This window comes from Oncorhynchus kisutch, linkage group LG16, assembly GCF_002021735.2.
Source record: "Oncorhynchus kisutch isolate 150728-3 linkage group LG16, Okis_V2, whole genome shotgun sequence".
NCBI lineage: Eukaryota > Metazoa > Chordata > Actinopteri > Salmoniformes > Salmonidae > Oncorhynchus > Oncorhynchus kisutch.
In genome coordinates, this window is record NC_034189.2 from 46,645,887 (window position 1) to 46,663,818 (window position 17,932).

General features: G+C 41.9%; 27 non-coding genes across 27 annotated transcripts; all 27 read right to left on the bottom strand.

The window, feature by feature from the left end:
• Positions 1-1,506: 1,506 nt before the first annotated feature.
• Positions 1,507-1,589, bottom strand: trnal-cag (transfer RNA leucine (anticodon CAG)). Its single transcript has one exon. It is a non-coding gene; the product is annotated as a tRNA-Leu (tRNA).
• Positions 1,590-1,905: 316 nt separating this feature from the next.
• Positions 1,906-1,988, bottom strand: trnal-cag (transfer RNA leucine (anticodon CAG)). The gene has a single exon. It is a non-coding gene; the product is annotated as a tRNA-Leu (tRNA).
• Positions 1,989-2,501: 513 nt separating this feature from the next.
• Positions 2,502-2,584, bottom strand: trnal-cag (transfer RNA leucine (anticodon CAG)). Its single transcript has one exon. It is a non-coding gene; the product is annotated as a tRNA-Leu (tRNA).
• A 514-nt stretch (positions 2,585-3,098) lies between these two features.
• On the bottom strand, positions 3,099-3,181 carry trnal-cag (transfer RNA leucine (anticodon CAG)). The gene has a single exon. It is a non-coding gene; the product is annotated as a tRNA-Leu (tRNA).
• Positions 3,182-3,694: 513 nt separating this feature from the next.
• On the bottom strand, positions 3,695-3,777 carry trnal-cag (transfer RNA leucine (anticodon CAG)). Its single transcript has one exon. It is a non-coding gene; the product is annotated as a tRNA-Leu (tRNA).
• Positions 3,778-4,321: 544 nt separating this feature from the next.
• Positions 4,322-4,404, bottom strand: trnal-cag (transfer RNA leucine (anticodon CAG)). The gene has a single exon. It is a non-coding gene; the product is annotated as a tRNA-Leu (tRNA).
• Positions 4,405-4,918: 514 nt separating this feature from the next.
• trnal-cag (transfer RNA leucine (anticodon CAG)) lies at positions 4,919-5,001 on the bottom strand. The gene has a single exon. It is a non-coding gene; the product is annotated as a tRNA-Leu (tRNA).
• A 511-nt stretch (positions 5,002-5,512) lies between these two features.
• On the bottom strand, positions 5,513-5,595 carry trnal-cag (transfer RNA leucine (anticodon CAG)). The gene has a single exon. It is a non-coding gene; the product is annotated as a tRNA-Leu (tRNA).
• Positions 5,596-6,106: 511 nt separating this feature from the next.
• trnal-cag (transfer RNA leucine (anticodon CAG)) lies at positions 6,107-6,189 on the bottom strand. The gene has a single exon. It is a non-coding gene; the product is annotated as a tRNA-Leu (tRNA).
• A 524-nt stretch (positions 6,190-6,713) lies between these two features.
• On the bottom strand, positions 6,714-6,796 carry trnal-cag (transfer RNA leucine (anticodon CAG)). Its single transcript has one exon. It is a non-coding gene; the product is annotated as a tRNA-Leu (tRNA).
• A 517-nt stretch (positions 6,797-7,313) lies between these two features.
• trnal-cag (transfer RNA leucine (anticodon CAG)) lies at positions 7,314-7,396 on the bottom strand. Its single transcript has one exon. It is a non-coding gene; the product is annotated as a tRNA-Leu (tRNA).
• Positions 7,397-7,939: 543 nt separating this feature from the next.
• On the bottom strand, positions 7,940-8,022 carry trnal-cag (transfer RNA leucine (anticodon CAG)). The gene has a single exon. It is a non-coding gene; the product is annotated as a tRNA-Leu (tRNA).
• A 517-nt stretch (positions 8,023-8,539) lies between these two features.
• Positions 8,540-8,622, bottom strand: trnal-cag (transfer RNA leucine (anticodon CAG)). Its single transcript has one exon. It is a non-coding gene; the product is annotated as a tRNA-Leu (tRNA).
• Positions 8,623-9,166: 544 nt separating this feature from the next.
• Positions 9,167-9,249, bottom strand: trnal-cag (transfer RNA leucine (anticodon CAG)). Its single transcript has one exon. It is a non-coding gene; the product is annotated as a tRNA-Leu (tRNA).
• A 513-nt stretch (positions 9,250-9,762) lies between these two features.
• On the bottom strand, positions 9,763-9,845 carry trnal-cag (transfer RNA leucine (anticodon CAG)). The gene has a single exon. It is a non-coding gene; the product is annotated as a tRNA-Leu (tRNA).
• A 544-nt stretch (positions 9,846-10,389) lies between these two features.
• Positions 10,390-10,472, bottom strand: trnal-cag (transfer RNA leucine (anticodon CAG)). Its single transcript has one exon. It is a non-coding gene; the product is annotated as a tRNA-Leu (tRNA).
• A 514-nt stretch (positions 10,473-10,986) lies between these two features.
• Positions 10,987-11,069, bottom strand: trnal-cag (transfer RNA leucine (anticodon CAG)). The gene has a single exon. It is a non-coding gene; the product is annotated as a tRNA-Leu (tRNA).
• A 543-nt stretch (positions 11,070-11,612) lies between these two features.
• Positions 11,613-11,695, bottom strand: trnal-cag (transfer RNA leucine (anticodon CAG)). Its single transcript has one exon. It is a non-coding gene; the product is annotated as a tRNA-Leu (tRNA).
• Positions 11,696-12,071: 376 nt separating this feature from the next.
• trnal-cag (transfer RNA leucine (anticodon CAG)) lies at positions 12,072-12,156 on the bottom strand. Its single transcript has one exon. It is a non-coding gene; the product is annotated as a tRNA-Leu (tRNA).
• Positions 12,157-12,673: 517 nt separating this feature from the next.
• Positions 12,674-12,756, bottom strand: trnal-cag (transfer RNA leucine (anticodon CAG)). The gene has a single exon. It is a non-coding gene; the product is annotated as a tRNA-Leu (tRNA).
• A 999-nt stretch (positions 12,757-13,755) lies between these two features.
• trnal-cag (transfer RNA leucine (anticodon CAG)) lies at positions 13,756-13,838 on the bottom strand. Its single transcript has one exon. It is a non-coding gene; the product is annotated as a tRNA-Leu (tRNA).
• Positions 13,839-14,349: 511 nt separating this feature from the next.
• Positions 14,350-14,432, bottom strand: trnal-cag (transfer RNA leucine (anticodon CAG)). Its single transcript has one exon. It is a non-coding gene; the product is annotated as a tRNA-Leu (tRNA).
• A 510-nt stretch (positions 14,433-14,942) lies between these two features.
• trnal-cag (transfer RNA leucine (anticodon CAG)) lies at positions 14,943-15,025 on the bottom strand. The gene has a single exon. It is a non-coding gene; the product is annotated as a tRNA-Leu (tRNA).
• Positions 15,026-15,536: 511 nt separating this feature from the next.
• On the bottom strand, positions 15,537-15,619 carry trnal-cag (transfer RNA leucine (anticodon CAG)). Its single transcript has one exon. It is a non-coding gene; the product is annotated as a tRNA-Leu (tRNA).
• Positions 15,620-16,138: 519 nt separating this feature from the next.
• On the bottom strand, positions 16,139-16,221 carry trnal-cag (transfer RNA leucine (anticodon CAG)). Its single transcript has one exon. It is a non-coding gene; the product is annotated as a tRNA-Leu (tRNA).
• A 544-nt stretch (positions 16,222-16,765) lies between these two features.
• trnal-aag (transfer RNA leucine (anticodon AAG)) lies at positions 16,766-16,848 on the bottom strand. The gene has a single exon. It is a non-coding gene; the product is annotated as a tRNA-Leu (tRNA).
• Positions 16,849-17,361: 513 nt separating this feature from the next.
• Positions 17,362-17,444, bottom strand: trnal-cag (transfer RNA leucine (anticodon CAG)). The gene has a single exon. It is a non-coding gene; the product is annotated as a tRNA-Leu (tRNA).
• Positions 17,445-17,932: the final 488 nt, after the last annotated feature.

Sequence of the window (17,932 nt, forward strand, 5' to 3'; positions counted from 1 at the left end):
GGTTTTCACACTCATTAGTTTTCTGTGTATCAGGAATAGCCCACTACTCAAATGACATACAGCCAAATTGATGCAACTGTGGGAAGCTTTGGAGTCAACATGGGCCAGCATCACTCTGGAATGTTTTTGACACCTTGTAGTACATGCCCTGACTAATTGAGGATGTTCTGAGTCCAGGCTCAACTCAATATTAGGAAGGTGTTCATAATGTTTTTACAGAGCTGATACGTGAAAGTGGAGGGCGCCCTCGTGTGGTCAAAGGGCTTCACATGCAATTTGAGTATTGAAGACGGAGATCTTTGGGATCTTGTGACAGAAACGGACAAACAATTATACCGTTCTCGGCAGGATTCAAACCTGCGAAGGAAGATCCCAATGAATTTGTAGTCCATCGCCCTTAACGAAGTCTGTAAAAGGGTCCTCAATCTAGACTACTGTACTAGTAACTTCTGGCTAATTCACCTCTTTCAATAACTTTTCATTTAGACTAAAATAAAATGCTAAATTCATACCATAATGAAGTGTTTAAGTGCGAAATGAATATCCTTCATCATTACATCGATCGATTTAACAAACAACTTCACCAACATGTTATGTATAACACCATGATTCGGAATGACTTCTCTGTGACAAACGGGCGATAAAGAACTTTCAGAAGAGGAATTCAACACCACGCCTCAAGGCGAAAGCAAAGGATTAGACCGCTCGGACATCCTGAAACAGTAACAACAGCACGATGTCTAAACTTCTATATGGCCAGCAAATGTGCCGATTATAACATCCTCGATTTGTCATTGTAATGACTTGCTGTAGAAAGTGCATCGGTAAAAGTAGAAATAAGAATATTATATTATTTATGTTTCTTCACTCAGCCAGAACAAAACAAAGAAAGAAGGTAGCCCAGGGTGCAGATACATCGTCTCACCACTAAGGGTCACAAACGGAACATGACAAAGGCCATCCTGACTGTTAAAAGCTGGTGGGATCTTGTAATCGGACATATATTTTTCAAATTAGATAACTTACAGTGTATCGGGTAAAAGTTGAAATTGACATAGGCTAGGCTACTAATAGTTTCCTCTCGCTCAGCCAGCAGCAAAGAAAGAGAAATTAATCATTTATCCTGTTTTCGTCAGCCCAGGGTGCATATACACCATCTCACCACTAGGATTCGCTAAAGGAACAATGGAACTGCTCTTATAAACAATTAGCAAGCTCTTTCTTACCATAAATAATACTGATTGATGTTGATATATTCGTAATATGTACCCCTATTTTATATTTCCGTTCTTGTGAACAAGTATGATCATCAGGCTTATCCTTATCCTTGCCTGTTTGTGGAAATTCGTGCAATTCTATTTCAACCTCTCATCAACTAGCTGTTTTTGCAGAATGTTAAAAATAAGATAGTTATTCACGTTAACTAGGTGTTATTTCCATTATCTTCAGCCATTTATTTGTCCACTGGTTCTTGCAAAGCAGTATAACATGCAGGCATTCAAAATGTGTCAGAAGTGGGATTCGAACCCACGCCTCCAGGGGAGACTGCGACCTGAACGCAGCGCCTTAGACCGCTCGGCCATCCTGACTATTAAAACCTTGATTTGGTGTCGGGATAAAGCGTACTAGCTTAAAGTACATATAGGTTCGGACTCCTAAAATCACCACAAGTATCAGTTTCAACATCAAATATGAACAAGTATGATCATCAGGCTTATCCTTATCCTTGCCTGTTTGTGGAAATTCGTGCAATTCTATTTCAACCTCTCATCAACTAGCTGTTTTTGCAGAATGTTAAAAATAAGATAGTTATTCGCGTTAACTAGGTGTTATTTCCATTATCTTCAGCCATTTATTTGTCAACTGGCTCTTGCAAAGCAGTATAACATGCAGGCATTCAAAATGTGTCAGAAGTGGGATTCGAACCCACGCCTCCAGGGAAGACTGCGACCTGAACGCAGCGCCTTAGACCGCTCGGCCATCCTGACTATTAAAACCTTGATTTGGTGTCGGGATAAAGCGTACTAGCTTAAAGTACATATAGGTTCGGCCTCCTAAAATCACCACAAGTATCAGTTTCAACATCAAATATCTTAGCAAATGGCTTAATGGTTATTTTTAACGCAATCGTGTTTTATTTTCTTTGGGGGGGGGGGGGGTTAACAAGGGGTCTCACCTGTGACCCGTGGCTTGACTTTAGATGCAGCGAGGTCGATTACCCTGCAGACCATATTTTTTTCTTCCCACCAATACAATCAAGTGACAACGACCGATGAGTTGTGCGTTCCGAGATGCCTTTTGTTATTTGCCTGTTTGTGACCCGCCTGTGAAATTCGTGCAATTGTCTTTCAACCTCTAGTCAACTAGCTGTTTTTGCAGAATGTTAAAAATACAATAGTTATTCACTGCTCATGTTAACTGGATGTAATTTCCATTATCTTCAGCCATTTATTTGTCAACTGGTTCTGGCAAAGCAGTATAACATGCAGGCATTCAAAATGTGTCAGAAGTGGGATTCGAACCCACGCCTCCAGGGGAGACTGCGACCTGAACGCAGCGCCTTAGACCGCTCGGCCATCCTGACTATTAAAAGCTTGATTTGGTTTCGGGATAAAGCGTACTAGCTTAAAGTACATATAGGTTCGGCCTCCTAAAATCACCACAAGTACCAGTTTCAACATCAAATATCTTAGCAAATGGCTTAATGGTTATTTTTAACGCAATCGTGTTTTATTTTCTTTGGGGGGGGGGGGGGGTTAACAAGGGGTCTCACCTGTGACCCGTGGCTTGACTTTAGATGCAGCGAGGTCGATTACCCTGCAGACCATATTTTTTTCTTCCCACCAATACAATCCAGTGACAACGACCGATGAGTTGTGCGTTCCGAGATGCCTTTTGTTATTTGCCTGTTTGTGACCCGCCTGTGAAATTCGTGCAATTGTCTTTCAACCTCTAGTCAACTAGCTGTTTTTGCAGAATGTTAAAAATACAATAGTTATTCACTGCTCATGTTAACTGGATGTAATTTCCATTATCTTCAGACATTTATTTGTCAACTGGTTCTGGCAAAGCAGTATAACATGCAGGCATTCAAAATGTGTCAGAAGTGGGATTCGAACCCACGCCTCCAGGGGAGACTGCGACCTGAACGCAGCGCCTTAGACCGCTCGGCCATCCTGACTATTAAAAGCTTGATTTGGTTTCGGGATAAAGCGTACTAGCTTAAAGTACATATAGGTTCGGCCTCCTAAAATCACCACAAGTACCAGTTTCAACATCAAATATCTTAGCAAATGGCTTAATGGTTATTTTTAACGCAATCGTGTTTTATTTTCTTTGGGGGGGGGGGGGGTTAACAAGGGGTCTCACCTGTGACCCGTGGCTTGACTTTAGATGCAGCGAGGTCGATTACCCTGCAGACCATATATTTTTCTTCCCACCAATACAATCCAGTGACAACGACCGATGAGTTGTGCGTTCCGAGATGCCTTTTGTTATTTGCCTGTTTGTGACCCGCCTGTGAAATTCGTGCAATTGTCTTTCAACCTCTAGTCAACTAGCTGTTTTTGCAGAATGTTAAAAATACAATAGTTATTCACTGCTCATGTTAACTGGATGTAATTTCCATTATCTTCAGCCATTTATTTGTCAACTGGTTCTTGCAAAGCAGTATAACATGCAGGCATTCAAAATGTGTCAGAAGTGGGATTCGAACCCACGCCTCCAGGGGAGACTGCGACCTGAACGCAGCGCCTTAGACCGCTCGGCCATCCTGACTGTTAAAAGCTGGATTTGGTGTTGGAATAAGCGTACTAGCTAAAAGTAGATATAGATAACTTACAGTGTATCGGGTAAAAGTTGAAATTGACATAGGCTAGGCTACTAATAGTTTCCTCTCGCTCAGCCAGCAGCAAAGAAAGAGAAATTAATCATTTATCCTGTTTTCGTCAGCCCAGGGTGCATATACACCATCTCACCACTAGGAATCGCTAAAGGAACAATGGAACTGCTCTTATAAACAATTAGCAAGCTCTTTCTTACCATAAATAATACTGATAGATGTTGATATATTCGTACTATGTACCCCTATTTTATATTTCCGTTCTTGTGAACAAGTATGATCATCAGGCTTATCCTTATCCTTGCCTGTTTGTGGAAATTCGTGCAATTCTATTTCAACCTCTCATCAACTAGCTGTTTTTGCAGAATGTTAAAAATAAGATAGTTATTCACGTTAACTAGGTGTTATTTCCATTATCTTCAGCCATTTATTTGTCAACTGGCTCTTGCAAAGCAGTATAACATGCAGGCATTCAAAATGTGTCAGAAGTGGGATTCGAACCCACGCCTCCAGGGAAGACTGCGACCTGAACGCAGCGCCTTAGACCGCTCGGCCATCCTGACTATTAAAACCTTGATTTGGTGTCGGGATAAAGCGTACTAGCTTAAAGTACATATAGGTTCGGCCTCCTAAAATCACCACAAGTATCAGTTTCAACATCAAATATCTTAGCAAATGGCTTAATGGTTATTTTTAACGCAATCGTGTTTTATTTTCTTTGGGGGGGGGGGGGGGTTAACAAGGGGTCTCACCTGTGACCCGTGGCTTGACTTTAGATGCAGCGAGGTCGATTACCCTGCAGACCATATTTTTTTCTTCCCACCAATACAATCAAGTGACAACGACCGATGAGTTGTGCGTTCCGAGATGCCTTTTGTTATTTGCCTGTTTGTGACCCGCCTGTGAAATTCGTGCAATTGTCTTTCAACCTCTAGTCAACTAGCTGTTTTTGCAGAATGTTAAAAATACAATAGTTATTCACTGCTCATGTTAACTGGATGTAATTTCCATTATCTTCAGCCATTTATTTGTCAACTGGTTCTGGCAAAGCAGTATAACATGCAGGCATTCAAAATGTGTCAGAAGTGGGATTCGAACCCACGCCTCCAGGGGAGACTGCGACCTGAACGCAGCGCCTTAGACCGCTCGGCCATCCTGACTATTAAAAGCTTGATTTGGTTTCGGGATAAAGCGTACTAGCTTAAAGTACATATAGGTTCGGCCTCCTAAAATCACCACAAGTACCAGTTTCAACATCAAATATCTTAGCAAATGGCTTAATGGTTATTTTTAACGCAATCGTGTTTTATTTTCTTTGGGGGGGGGGGGTTAACAAGGGGTCTCACCTGTGACCCGTGGCTTGACTTTAGATGCAGCGAGGTCGATTACCCTGCAGACCATATTTTTTTCTTCCCACCAATACAATCCAGTGACAACGACCGATGAGTTGTGCGTTCCGAGATGCCTTTTGTTATTTGCCTGTTTGTGACCCGCCTGTGAAATTCGTGCAATTGTCTTTCAACCTCTAGTCAACTAGCTGTTTTTGCAGAATGTTAAAAATACAATAGTTATTCACTGCTCATGTTAACTGGATGTAATTTCCATTATCTTCAGACATTTATTTGTCAACTGGTTCTGGCAAAGCAGTATAACATGCAGGCATTCAAAATGTGTCAGAAGTGGGATTCGAACCCACGCCTCCAGGGGAGACTGCGACCTGAACGCAGCGCCTTAGACCGCTCGGCCATCCTGACTATTAAAAGCTTGATTTGGTTTCGGGATAAAGCGTACTAGCTTAAAGTACATATAGGTTCGGCCTCCTAAAATCACCACAAGTACCAGTTTCAACATCAAATATCTTAGCAAATGGCTTAATGGTTATTTTTAACGCAATCGTGTTTTATTTTCTTTGGGGGGGGGGGGTTAACAAGGGGTCTCACCTGTGACCCGTGGCTTGACTTTAGATGCAGCGAGGTCGATTACCCTGCAGACCATATTTTTTTCTTCCCACCAATACAATCCAGTGACAACGACCGATGAGTTGTGCGTTCCGAGATGCCTTTTGTTATTTGCCTGTTTGTGACCCGCCTGTGAAATTCGTGCAATTGTCTTTCAACCTCTAGTCAACTAGCTGTTTTTGCAGAATGTTAAAAATACAATAGTTATTCACTGCTCATGTTAACTGGATGTAATTTCCATTATCTTCAGCCATTTATTTGTCAACTGGTTCTGGCAAAGCAGTATAACATGCAGGCATTCAAAATGTGTCAGAAGTGGGATTCGAACCCACGCCTCCAGGGGAGACTGCGACCTGAACGCAGCGCCTTAGACCGCTCAGCCATCCTGACTATTAAAAGCTTGATTTGGTTTCGGGATAAAGCGTACTAGCTTAAAGTACATATAGGTTCGGCCTCCTAAAATCACCACAAGTACCAGTTTCAACATCAAATATCTTAGCAAATGGCTTAATGGTTATTTTTAACGCAATCGTGTTTTATTTTCTTTGGGGGGGGGGGGGGGGGGGGGGGGGTTAACAAGGGGTCTCACCTGTGACCCGTGGCTTGACTTTAGATGCAGCGAGGTCGATTACCCTGCAGACCATATTTTTTTCTTCCCACCAATACAATCAAGTGACAACGACCGATGAGTTGTGCGTTCCGAGATGCCTTTTGTTATTTGCCTGTTTGTGACCCGCCTGTGAAATTCGTGCAATTGTCTTTCAACCTCTAGTCAACTAGCTGTTTTTGCAGAATGTTAAAAATACAATAGTTATTCACTGCTCATGTTAACTGGATGTAATTTCCATTATCTTCAGCCATTTATTTGTCAACTGGTTCTGGCAAAGCAGTATAACATGCAGGCATTCAAAATGTGTCAGAAGTGGGATTCGAACCGACGCCTCCAGGGGAGACTGCGACCTGAACGCAGCGCCTTAGACCGCTCGGCCATCCTGACTATTAAAAGCTTGATTTGGTTTCGGGATAAAGCGTACTAGCTTAAAGTACATATAGGTTCGGCCTCCTAAAATCACCACAAGTACCAGTTTCAACATCAAATATCTTAGCAAATGGCTTAATGGTTATTTTTAACGCAATCGTGTTTTATTTTCTTTGGGGGGGGGGGGGGGGGGTTAACAAGGGGTCTCACCTGTGACCCGTGGCTTGACTTTAGATGCAGCGAGGTCGATTACCCTGCAGACCATATTTTTTTCTTCCCACCAATACAATCAAGTGACAACGACCGATGAGTTGTGCGTTCCGAGATGCCTTTTGTTATTTGCCTGTTTGTGACCCGCCTGTGAAATTCGTGCAATTGTCTTTCAACCTCTAGTCAACTAGCTGTTTTTGCAGAATGTTAAAAATACAATAGTTATTCACTGCTCATGTTAACTGGATGTAATTTCCATTATCTTCAGCCATTTATTTGTCAACTGGTTCTGGCAAAGCAGTATAACATGCAGGCATTCAAAATGTGTCAGAAGTGGGATTCGTACCCACGCCTCCAGGGGAGACTGCGACCTGAACGCAGCGCCTTAGACCGCTCGGCCATCCTGACTGTTAAAGCTGGATTTGGTGTTGGAATAAGCGTACTAGCTAAAAGTAGATATAGATAACTTACAGTGTATCGGGTAAAAGTTGAAATTGACATAGGCTAGGCTACTAATAGTTTCCTCTCGCTCAGCCAGCAGCAAAGAAAGAGAAATTAATCATTTATCCTGTTTTCGTCAGCCCAGGGTGCATATACACCATCTCACCACTAGGAATCGCTAAAGGAACAATGGAACTGCTCTTATAAACAATTAGCAAGCTCTTTCTTACCATAAATAATACTGATTGATGTTGATATATTCGTACTATGTACCCCTATTTTATATTTCCGTTCTTGTGAACAAGTATGATCATCAGGCTTATCCTTATCCTTGCCTGTTTGTGGAAATTCGTGCAATTCTATTTCAACCTCTCATCAACTAGCTGTTTTTGCAGAATGTTAAAAATAAGATAGTTATTCACGTTAACTAGGTGTTATTTCCATTATCTTCAGCCATTTATTTGTCTACTGGTTCTTGCAAAGCAGTATAACATGCAGGCATTCAAAATGTGTCAGAAGTGGGATTCGAACCCACGCCTCCAGGGGAGACTGCGACCTGAACGCAGCGCCTTAGACCGCTCGGCCATCCTGACTATTAAAAGCTTGATTTGGTTTCGGGATAAAGCGTACTAGCTTAAAGTACATATAGGTTCGGCCTCCTAAAATCACCACAAGTACCAGTTTCAACATCAAATATCTTAGCAAATGGCTTAATGGTTATTTTTAACGCAATCGTGTTTTATTTTCTTTGGGGGGGGGGGGGGGGGGTTAACAAGGGGTCTCACCTGTGACCCGTGGCTTGACTTTAGATGCAGCGAGGTCGATTACCCTGCAGACCATATTTTTTTCTTCCCACCAATACAATCAAGTGACAACGACCGATGAGTTGTGCGTTCCGAGATGCCTTTTGTTATTTGCCTGTTTGTGACCCGCCTGTGAAATTCGTGCAATTGTCTTTCAACCTCTAGTCAACTAGCTGTTTTTGCAGAATGTTAAAAATACAATAGTTATTCACTGCTCATGTTAACTGGATGTAATTTCCATTATCTTCAGCCATTTATTTGTCAACTGGTTCTGGCAAAGCAGTATAACATGCAGGCATTCAAAATGTGTCAGAAGTGGGATTCGTACCCACGCCTCCAGGGGAGACTGCGACCTGAACGCAGCGCCTTAGACCGCTCGGCCATCCTGACTGTTAAAAGCTGGATTTGGTGTTGGAATAAGCGTACTAGCTAAAAGTAGATATAGATAACTTACAGTGTATCGGGTAAAAGTTGAAATTGACATAGGCTAGGCTACTAATAGTTTCCTCTCGCTCAGCCAGCAGCAAAGAAAGAGAAATTAATCATTTATCCTGTTTTCGTCAGCCCAGGGTGCATATACACCATCTCACCACTAGGAATCGCTAAAGGAACAATGGAACTGCTCTTATAAACAATTAGCAAGCTCTTTCTTACCATAAATAATACTGATTGATGTTGATATATTCGTACTATGTACCCCTATTTTATATTTCCGTTCTTGTGAACAAGTATGATCATCAGGCTTATCCTTATCCTTGCCTGTTTGTGGAAATTCGTGCAATTCTATTTCAACCTCTCATCAACTAGCTGTTTTTGCAGAATGTTAAAAATACAATAGTTATTCACGTTAACTAGGTGTTATTTCCATTATCTTCAGCCATTTATTTGTCAACTGGTTCTGGCAAAGCAGTATAACATGCAGGCATTCAAAATGTGTCAGAAGTGGGATTCGAACCCACGCCTCCAGGGGAGACTGCGACCTGAACGCAGCGCCTTAGACCGCTCAGCCATCCTGACTATTAAAACCTTGATTTGGTGTCGGGATAAAGCGTACTAGCTTAAAGTACATATAGGTTCGGCCTCCTAAAATCACCACAAGTACCAGTTTCAACATCAAATATCTTAGCAAATGGCTTAATGGTTATTTTTAACGCAATCGTGTTTTATTTTCTTTGGGGGGGGGGGGGGTTAACAAGGGGTCTCACCTGTGACCCGTGGCTTGACTTTAGATGCAGCGAGGTCGATTACCCTGCAGACCATATATTTTTCTTCCCACCAATACAATCCAGTGACAACGACCGATGAGTTGTGCGTTCCGAGATGCCTTTTGTTATTTGCCTGTTTGTGACCCGCCTGTGGAATTCGTGCAATTGTCTTTCAACCTCTAGTCAACTAGCTGTTTTTGCAGAATGTTAAAAATACAATAGTTATTCACTGCTCATGTTAACTGGATGTAATTTCCATTATCTTCAGCCATTTATTTGTCAACTGGTTCTTGCAAAGCAGTATAACATGCAGGCATTCAAAATGTGTCAGAAGTGGGATTCGAACCCACGCCTCCAGGGGAGACTGCGACCTGAACGCAGCGCCTTAGACCGCTCGGCCATCCTGACTGTTAAAAGCTGGATTTGGTGTTGGAATAAGCGTACTAGCTAAAAGTAGATATAGATAACTTACAGTGTATCGGGTAAAAGTTGAAATTGACATAGGCTAGGCTACTAATAGTTTCCTCTCGCTCAGCCAGCAGCAAAGAAAGAGAAATTAATCATTTATCCTGTTTTCGTCAGCCCAGGGTGCATATACACCATCTCACCACTAGGAATCGCTAAAGGAACAATGGAACTGCTCTTATAAACAATTAGCAAGCTCTTTCTTACCATAAATAATACTGATTGATGTTGATATATTCGTACTATGTACCCCTATTTTATATTTCCGTTCTTGTGAACAAGTATGATCATCAGGCTTATCCTTATCCTTGCCTGTTTGTGGAAATTCGTGCAATTCTATTTCAACCTCTCATCAACTAGCTGTTTTTGCAGAATGTTAAAAATACAATAGTTATTCACGTTAACTAGGTGTTATTTCCATTATCTTCAGCCATTTATTTGTCAACTGGTTCTGGCAAAGCAGTATAACATGCAGGCATTCAAAATGTGTCAGAAGTGGGATTCGAACCCACGCCTCCAGGGGAGACTGCGACCTGAACGCAGCGCCTTAGACCGCTCGGCCATCCTGACTATTAAAACCTTGATTTGGTGTCGGGATAAAGCGTACTAGCTTAAAGTACATATAGGTTCGGACTCCTAAAATCACCACAAGTATCAGTTTCAACATCAAATATCTTAGCAAATGGCTTAATGGTTATTTTTAACGCAATCGTGTTTTATTTTCTTTGGGGGGGGGGGGGGGTTAACAAGGGGTCTCACCTGTGACCCGTGGCTTGACTTTAGATGCAGCGAGGTCGATTACCCTGCAGACCATATATTTTTCTTCCCACCAATACAATCCAGTGACAACGACCGATGAGTTGTGCGTTCCGAGATGCCTTTTGTTATTTGCCTGTTTGTGACCCGCCTGTGGAATTCGTGCAATTGTCTTTCAACCTCTAGTCAACTAGCTGTTTTTGCAGAATGTTAAAAATACAATAGTTATTCACTGCTCATGTTAACTGGATGTAATTTCCATTATCTTCAGCCATTTATTTGTCAACTGGTTCTTGCAAAGCAGTATAACATGCAGGCATTCAAAATGTGTCAGAAGTGGGATTCGAACCCACGCCTCCAGGGGAGACTGCGACCTGAACGCAGCGCCTTAGACCGCTCGGCCATCCTGACTGTTAAAAGCTGGATTTGGTGTTGGAATAAGCGTACTAGCTAAAAGTAGATATAGATAACTTACAGTGTATCGGGTAAAAGTTGAAATTGACATAGGCTAGGCTACTAATAGTTTCCTCTCGCTCAGCCAGCAGCAAAGAAAGAGAAATTAATCATTTATCCTGTTTTCGTCAGCCCAGGGTGCATATACACCATCTCACCACTAGGAATCGCTAAAGGAACAATGGAACTGCTCTTATAAACAATTAGCAAGCTCTTTCTTACCATAAATAATACTGATTGATGTTGATATATTCGTACTATGTACCCCTATTTTATATTTCCGTTCTTGTGAACAAGTATGATCATCAGGCTTATCCTTATCCTTGCCTGTTTGTGGAAATTCGTGCAATTCTATTTCAACCTCTCATCAACTAGCTGTTTTTGCAGAATGTTAAAATACAATAGTTATTCACGTTAACTAGGTGTTATTTCCATTATCTTCAGCCATTTATTTGTCAACTGGTTCTGGCAAAGCAGTATAACATGCAGGCATTCAAAATGTGTCAGAAGTGGGATTCGAACCCACGCCTCCAGGGGAGACTGCGACCTGAACGCAGCGCCTTAGACCGCTCGGCCATCCTGACTATTAAAACCTTGATTTGGTGTCGGGATAAAGCGTACTAGCTTAAAGTACATATAGGTTCGGACTCCTAAAATCACCACAAGTATCAGTTTCAACATCAAATATGAACAAGTATGATCATCAGGCTTATCCTTAAGTGACAACGACATGAGTTGTGCGTTCCGAGATGCCTTTTTTATTTGCCTGTTGTGACCCGCCGGTGAATTCGTGCAATTCTATTCAACCTCGGTCATCAAACTAGCTGTTTTTGCAGAATGTTAAAAATACAATAGTTATTCACCTGCCTCATGTTAACTGGATGTAATTTCCATTATCTTCGCCATTTATTTGTCAACTGGTTCTTGGCAAAGCAGTATAACATGCAGGCATTCAAAATGTGTCAGAAGTGGGATTCGAACCGACGCCTCCAGGGGAGACTGCGACCTGAACGCAGCGCCTTAGACGCCGCTCGGCCATCCTGACTATTAAAAGCTTGATTTGGTTTCGGGATAAAGCGACTAGCTTAAAGTACATATAGGTTCGGCCTCCTAAATCACCACAAGTACCAGTTTCAACATCAATATCTTAGCAAATGGGCTTAATGGTTATTTTTAACGCAATCGTGTTTTATTTTCTTTGGGGGGGGGGGGGGGGGGGGGGTTACAAGGGGTCTCACCTGTTGACCCGTGGCTTGACTTAGATGCAGCGAGGTCGATTACCTGCAGACCATATTTTTTTCTTCCCACCAATACAATCAAGTGACAACGACCGATGAGTTGTGCGTTCCGAGATGCCTTTTGTTATTTGCCTGTTTGTGACCCGCCTGTGAAATTCGTGCAATTGTCTTTCAACCTCTAGTCAACTAGCTGTTTTTGCAGAATGTTAAAAATACAATAGTTATTCACTGCTCATGTTAACTGGATGTAATTTCCATTATCTTCAGCCATTTATTTGTCAACTGGTTCTGGCAAAGCAGTATAACATGCAGGCATTCAAAATGTGTCAGAAGTGGGATTCGTACCCACGCCTCCAGGGGAGACTGCGACCTGAACGCAGCGCCTTAGACCGCTCGGCCATCCTGACTGTTAAAAGCTGGATTTGGTGTTGGAATAAGCGTACTAGCTAAAAGTAGATATAGATAACTTACAGTGTATCGGGTAAAAGTTGAAATTGACATAGGCTAGGCTACTAATAGTTTCCTCTCGCTCAGCCAGCAGCAAAGAAAGAGAAATTAATCATTTATCCTGTTTTCGTCAGCCCAGGGTGCATATACACCATCTCACCACTAGGAATCGCTAAAGGAACAATGGAACTGCTCTTATAAACAATTAGCAAGCTCTTTCTTACCATAAATAATACTGATTGATGTTGATATATTCGTACTATGTACCCCTATTTTATATTTCCGTTCTTGTGAACAAGTATGATCATCAGGCTTATCCTTATCCTTGCCTGTTTGTGGAAATTCGTGCAATTCTATTTCAACCTCTCATCAACTAGCTGTTTTTGCAGAATGTTAAAAATACAATAGTTATTCACGTTAACTAGGTGTTATTTCCATTATCTTCAGCCATTTATTTGTCAACTGGTTCTGGCAAAGCAGTATAACATGCAGGCATTCAAAATGTGTCAGAAGTGGGATTCGAACCCACGCCTCCAGGGGAGACTGCGACCATCCTGACTATTAAAACCTTGATTTGGTGTCGGGATAAAGCGTACTAGCTTAAAGTACATATAGGTTCGGACTCCTAAAATCACCACAAGTATCAGTTTCAACATCAAATATGAACAAGTATGATCATCAGGCTTATCCTTATCCTTGCCTGTTTGTGGAAATCAAGTGACAACGACCGATGAGTTGTGCGTTCCGAGATGCCTTTTGTTATTTGCCTGTTTGTGACCCGCCTGTGAAATTCGTGCAATTGTCTTTCAACCTCTAGTCAACTAGCTGTTTTTGCAGAATGTTAAAAATACAATAGTTATTCACTGCTCATGTTAACTGGATGTAATTTCCATTATCTTCAGCCATTTATTTGTCAACTGGTTCTGGCAAAGCAGTATAACATGCAGGCATTCAAAATGTGTCAGAAGTGGGATTCGAACCCACGCCTCCAGGGGAGACTGCGACCTGAACGCAGCGCCTTAGACCGCTCGGCCATCCTGACTATTAAAAGCTTGATTTGGTTTCGGGATAAAGCGTACTAGCTTAAAGTACATATAGGTTCGGCCTCCTAAAATCACCACAAGTACCAGTTTCAACATCAAATATCTTAGCAAATGGCTTAATGGTTATTTTTAACGCAATCGTGTTTTATTTTCTTTGGGGGGGGGGGGTTAACAAGGGGTCTCACCTGTGACCCGTGGCTTGACTTTAGATGCAGCGAGGTCGATTACCCTGCAGACCATATTTTTTTCTTCCCACCAATACAATCCAGTGACAACGACCGATGAGTTGTGCGTTCCGAGATGCCTTTTGTTATTTGCCTGTTTGTGACCCGCCTGTGAAATTCGTGCAATTGTCTTTCAACCTCTAGTCAACTAGCTGTTTTTGCAGAATGTTAAAAATACAATAGTTATTCACTGCTCATGTTAACTGGATGTAATTTCCATTATCTTCAGACATTTATTTGTCAACTGGTTCTGGCAAAGCAGTATAACATGCAGGCATTCAAAATGTGTCAGAAGTGGGATTCGAACCCACGCCTCCAGGGGAGACTGCGACCTGAACGCAGCGCCTTAGACCGCTCGGCCATCCTGACTATTAAAAGCTTGATTTGGTTTCGGGATAAAGCGTACTAGCTTAAAGTACATATAGGTTCGGCCTCCTAAAATCACCACAAGTACCAGTTTCAACATCAAATATCTTAGCAAATGGCTTAATGGTTATTTTTAACGCAATCGTGTTTTATTTTCTTTGGGGGGGGGGGGTTAACAAGGGGTCTCACCTGTGACCCGTGGCTTGACTTTAGATGCAGCGAGGTCGATTACCCTGCAGACCATATTTTTTTCTTCCCACCAATACAATCCAGTGACAACGACCGATGAGTTGTGCGTTCCGAGATGCCTTTTGTTATTTGCCTGTTTGTGACCCGCCTGTGAAATTCGTGCAATTGTCTTTCAACCTCTAGTCAACTAGCTGTTTTTGCAGAATGTTAAAAATACAATAGTTATTCACTGCTCATGTTAACTGGATGTAATTTCCATTATCTTCAGACATTATTTGTCAACTGGTTCTGGCAAAGCAGTATAACATGCAGGCATTCAAAATGTGTCAGAAGTGGGATTCGAACCCACGCCTCCAGGGGCGACTGCGACCTGAACGCAGCACCTTAGACCGCTCGGCCATCCTGACTATTAAAAGCTTGATTTGGTTTCGGGATAAAGCGTACTAGCTTAAAGTACATATAGGTTCGGCCTCCTAAAATCACCACAAGTACCAGTTTCAACATCAAATATCTTAGCAAATGGCTTAATGGTTATTTTTAACGCAATCGTGTTTTATTTTCTTTGGGGGGGGGGGGTTAACAAGGGGTCTCACCTGTGACCCGTGGCTTGACTTTAGATGCAGCGAGGTCGATTACCCTGCAGACCATATTTTTTTCTTCCCACCAATACAATCCAGTGACAACGACCGATGAGTTGTGCGTTCCGAGATGCCTTTTGTTATTTGCCTGTTTGTGACCCGCCTGTGAAATTCGTGCAATTGTCTTTCAACCTCTAGTCAACTAGCTGTTTTTGCAGAATGTTAAAAATACAATAGTTATTCACTGCTCATGTTAACTGGATGTAATTTCCATTATCTTCAGCCATTTATTTGTCAACTGGTTCTGGCAAAGCAGTATAACATGCAGGCATTCAAAATGTGTCAGAAGTGGGATTCGAACCCACGCCTCCAGGGGAGACTGCGATCTGAACGCAGCGCCTTAGACCGCTCGGCCATCCTGACTATTAAAAGCTTGATTTGGTTTCGGGATAAAGCGTACTAGCTTAAAGTACATATAGGTTCGGCCTCCTAAAATCACCACAAGTACCAGTTTCAACATCAAATATCTTAGCAAATGGCTTAATGGTTATTTTTAACGCAATCGTGTTTTATTTTCTTTGGGGGGGGGGGGGGGGGGGGTTAACAAGGGGTCTCACCTGTGACCCGTGGCTTGACTTTAGATGCAGCGAGGTCGATTACCCTGCAGACCATATTTTTTTCTTCCCACCAATACAATCAAGTGACAACGACCGATGAGTTGTGCGTTCCGAGATGCCTTTTGTTATTTGCCTGTTTGTGACCCGCCTGTGAAATTCGTGCAATTGTCTTTCAACCTCTAGTCAACTAGCTGTTTTTGCAGAATGTTAAAAATACAATAGTTATTCACTGCTCATGTTAACTGGATGTAATTTCCATTATCTTCAGCCATTTATTTGTCAACTGGTTCTGGCAAAGCAGTATAACATGCAGGCATTCAAAATGTGTCAGAAGTGGGATTCGTACCCACGCCTCCAGGGGAGACTGCGACCTGAACGCAGCGCCTTAGACCGCTCGGCCATCCTGACTGTTAAAAGCTGGATTTGGTGTTGGAATAAGCGTACTAGCTAAAAGTAGATATAGATAACTTACAGTGTATCGGGTAAAAGTTGAAATTGACATAGGCTAGGCTACTAATAGTTTCCTCTCGCTCAGCCAGCAGCAAAGAAAGAGAAATTAATCATTTATCCTGTTTTCGTCAGCCCAGGGTGCATATACACCATCTCACCACTAGGAATCGCTAAAGGAACAATGGAACTGCTCTTATAAACAATTAGCAAGCTCTTTCTTACCATAAATAATACTGATTGATGTTGATATATTCGTACTATGTACCCCTATTTTATATTTCCGTTCTTGTGAACAAGTATGATCATCAGGCTTATCCTTATCCTTGCCTGTTTGTGGAAATTCGTGCAATTCTATTTCAACCTCTCATCAACTAGCTGTTTTTGCAGAATGTTAAAAATAAGATAGTTATTCACGTTAACTAGGTGTTATTTCCATTATCTTCAGCCATTTATTTGTCTACTGGTTCTTGCAAAGCAGTATAACATGCAGGCATTCAAAATGTGTCAGAAGTGGGATTAGAACCCACGCCTCCAGGGGAGACTGCGACCTTAACGCAGCGCCTTAGACCGCTCGGCCATCCTGACTATTAAAACCTTGATTTGGTGTCGGGATAAAGCGTACTAGCTTAAAGTACATATAGGTTCGGCCTCCTAAAATCACCACAAGTACCAGTTTCAACATCAAATATCTTAGCAAATGGCTTAATGGTTATTTTTAACGCAATCGTGTTTTATTTTCTTTGGGGGGGGGGGGGGTTAACAAGGGGTCTCACCTGTGACCCGTGGCTTGACTTTAGATGCAGCGAGGTCGATTACCCTGCAGACCATATATTTTTCTTCCCACCAATACAATCCAGTGACAACGACCGATGAGTTGTGCGTTCCGAGATGCCTTTTGTTATTTGCCTGTTTGTGACCCGCCTGTGAAATTCGTGCAATTGTCTTTCAACCTCTAGTCAACTAGCTGTTTTTGCAGAATGTTAAAAATACAATAGTTATTCACTGCTCATGTTAACTGGATGTAATTTCCATTATCTTCAGCCATTTATTTGTCAACTGGTTCTTGCAAAGCAGTATAACATGCAGGCATTCAAAATGTGTCAGAAGTGGGATTCGAACCCACGCCTCCAGGGGAGACTGCGACCTGAACGCAGCGCCTTAGACCGCTCGGCCATCCTGACTGTTAAAAGCTGGATTTGGTGTTGGAATAAGCGTACTAGCTAAAAGTAGATATAGATAACTTACAGTGTATCGGGTAAAAGTTGAAATTGACATAGGCTAGGCTACTAATAGTTTCCTCTCGCTCAGCCAGCAGCAAAGAAAGAGAAATTAATCATTTATCCTGTTTTCGTCAGCCCAGGGTGCATATACACCATCTCACCACTAGGAATCGCTAAAGGAACAATGGAACTGCTCTTATAAACAATTAGCAAGCTCTTTCTTACCATAAATAATACTGATTGATGTTGATATATTCGTACTATGTACCCCTATTTTATATTTCCGTTCTTGTGAACAAGTATGATCATCAGGCTTATCCTTATCCTTGCCTGTTTGTGGAAATTCGTGCAATTCTATTTCAACCTCTAGTCAACTAGCTGTTTTTGCAGAATGTTAAAAATACAATAGTTATTCACTGCTCATGTTAACTGGATGTAATTTCCATTAT